Consider the following 3,151-nt stretch of genomic DNA (forward strand, 5'->3'; position numbering starts at 1 on the left):
TAAGATTATAAGCATAGCTCACATGAAATTTATCTTGGATGATGGTATTAATCTTTTCTGCTCAGTAAAATTCAGACATTTTTCTCAATGAACAAGAATACAATAATGGTTTCAATGTCATTTATAATTATCAAGACATTTCTAGTACCAATAAATAGTAAGTCAGCAACAAGCAATTTTTAAGTCAGGCTCTTTAACACAGAAATTCAAGAGGCTGGATAACTGCTACGGCTCCTCTTGCTCGAAATCTATATGGTGTCATTATTCACGTGATGCCTTAAATAGTAAAGGTCCAAGACATAGACAATTTACTATGTGTGAAGGAATTAGTGAATGAAGGGAAGAAAGGAAAAAGGAAGGAAGAAAATGAAAAAGGAAGGGAGGGAGGAAAGGGTTTTCAAATTGACAATGAGAATTTTTTTAAAGTACAAATACCGTCAACATGTCCTTTCCTAAGGCGCTGCCAAAGAGATTCAATGACCCTTCCGGTTGTGTTCCATTCCCCAGATGCTTATGATGTTAACACATCAGAGGTGTCTAAAGGACCAGTATCCTTTCAGAAATCACAAAGATTGCAAAAACAAAAAGAATCTCTGCAAAATCTTAGTGTTGACAAAGATGTTACCTTGCCTGCTTCAGCTAAGAAAGCTAAGGCTTTGGAGTTGGAGAGGGAATCTCAGAAGAATGATAAATGCCAGGCGTGGTGGCACACCCCTGTTATCCCAGCACTCCGGAGGCTGAGGCAGGAGGATTGCTGTGAATTCGAGACTGGCCTGGGCTACACAGTGAGTTCCAGGTCAGTCTCAACTACATAGTGAGATCCTGTCTAAAAAAAACCAAAACAAAATAAAACAAAAATGACCTGAAGAGATTAGAGAAAGAGATTCGTGTCCTTCTTCAAGAATGTGTTGTTCAGGATAAGCAAATCCAGAGAATGGAAACTGAGTTAGAGAAGATGGAAGCCAAGTCAAATGCTATAGGCAGGGAATAAATATCCCTCTTTGCAATAATGCTTCAATGGACAAACAACTTATTGGATTAACCAGGACTAACGAATTACTAAAAATCTAAATTTTCTGAAGTTGTTAACCAGAAAAACGTGAGAATTCTAAGCCTGGAATTGATAAAACTTAAAAACAAAAGAGAAATAAAATGAGGAGAAGCAAGAGAGCATGGAGATGAAGCTACAGGTCACTCAGAGGACTTTCCAAGAGTCTCTGGGGAAGACAGCAGAAGTGGAGAGGAAACTTGTTTCAATAGAGAAAGAAAAGACTTAGGAAAAGTCTGAAACAGAAAAGAAGGCTCTTAGAATACATCGAAGAAATTAGTGGTTCATCAGATAGAGTGGAAAAAATGTAAGCTAGATATTGCTCACTGAGAAGAAAATTGGAAAGAGAAGGAAGAAATTTTAAGCTTTAAACAAGCTTTTGAGGAAAATGTTATGTTGTCTAAACAAGTAGAAGACATGAATGCCAAATGGCATCTGCTTGGAACAGAAAAAGAACTTGTCAACAGGAATAGAGAAAGGGTTGAAAATCTAAATGCCAAGATGCAAGACTTAAAAAGGAATCTTATTCTTGCAAAACAAGAACATGAAAGACTGCAACAAAAAGAATTGCAAATTAAGTCACTTCTCCATCAAGAGAAGGAATTATCTTCTAGTCTTCAGCAGAGGCTGTGTTCTTTTCAATAGGAAATGATTAAAGAGAGGAATCTCTGTGCAGAAGAATGGAAGCTGGCACTGGAAGAACTAGATACAGTTCAGCAGAAGGAGGAACAATCTGAAAAGCTTGTCAAGCAGTTGGAAGAGGAAACAAAAGCTACAGCTGACCCACTAAGACTCCTGCAAGAGAAGGAAGCTGAACTGGAGGAGTCACACTGCTCACATTCAAGCCACCCTGATTTTTCAGGAAAAATATAATAGTACAGTGCAAATCCTTGGAGATGTTACTGCTGAATCTGAAAACTACAACACATTAATAATTAGTGAGATAGATGATCTGGAGAATGCACGGCTACAGGAAAAATTGGCCAAAGCTGAAAAAAAAAAAACACTGAGGATGTGCAACATCAAATATTGAAAACTGAGAACACAAATCAAGAATATGAGAGGATGCTACAAGATCTGCAGAACAAGTCAGTATTAAAAGAAGCAGAAATTAAAGAAATCACAGTTTCTTTTCTTCAAAAAAATAACTGAACCAACTCAAACCAACTGAACAAGTTGTAGAACCAACTCAAACAAGAAGATGAAGGCTTTAGAAGACAAAAAGAAGAGCAAGAAGGAAGAAAAGCTGAGAAAGAAAATATGGCAGGAGACTTAACTGAAGAAGTTAATAAATGGTGTCTCCTTTATGAAGAACTATATAATAAAACAGCCTTTTCAGCAACAACTAGAGGCCTTTGAAGCAGAAAAACTGGCCTTGTTGAATGAACATGGTGCAACTCAGGAACAGCTAAATAAAATAAGAGATTAATGTGCTGAATTACTGTGTCATCAAAATCTCAAGCAAAAAAAAATCAAGCATGTTGTGAAATTGAAAGATGAAAATAGCCAACTCAAATCCAAAGTGTCAAAACTCCAATTGAGGCTTGCTAAAAAGAAACAAAATGAGATGAAACTTTAGGAGAAACTGAATAAAGTTCTGGGTGTCAGATGCTTTGATCCTTCAAAGGCTTTCCAACAGGAATGTAAAGAAAATGTTGCTCTGAAAACCCCATTAAGAGAAAGCAAAACAAGGAATATATGTGTAGAACTGTCATCTTCCTTTGGATTTGCTTTCATGACAGTAGCAACTTGCCTTCTTATGAACTGTGAAAATTTATTGATACCTTCTGATGTGAAAGAACTTCTAACCAAAACTGATACATATAATGCCTTTCCCAGCTTTCATATTCTCCAACAGAACCAGATCCTCCTGTCCTTCAAGCCCTATTGTTGCTTGTAGTTTGGTGCCTTCTGCTTTCCTCTTCTGTCTGCCATGAACTGTTTCTCCTCTGTGACGCCCCTCTGCCAGGCCACCCTGACTTGGAGCCAGCCAATTATGGACTGAAATCTCTACAAACTGTGAGCCAAGTAAATCTTTTCTCCTTTAACTTTGGGTGTCAGGTATTTTGTCTTAGGAAAAACAAAAGTAACTAAGATATTACA

The 3,151-nt window shown here is 37.3% G+C and overlaps 1 pseudogene; it reads left to right on the top strand.

Moving 5' to 3' along the window:
- Positions 1 to 442: 442 nt before the first annotated feature.
- Positions 443 to 2,948, top strand: LOC104851349 (annotated as a pseudogene).
- Positions 2,949 to 3,151: the final 203 nt, after the last annotated feature.

The sequence above is a fragment of the Fukomys damarensis genome, unplaced genomic scaffold, assembly GCF_012274545.1.
Source record: "Fukomys damarensis isolate Sample0158 unplaced genomic scaffold, DMR_v1.0_HiC HiC_scaffold_39, whole genome shotgun sequence".
NCBI lineage: Eukaryota > Metazoa > Chordata > Mammalia > Rodentia > Bathyergidae > Fukomys > Fukomys damarensis.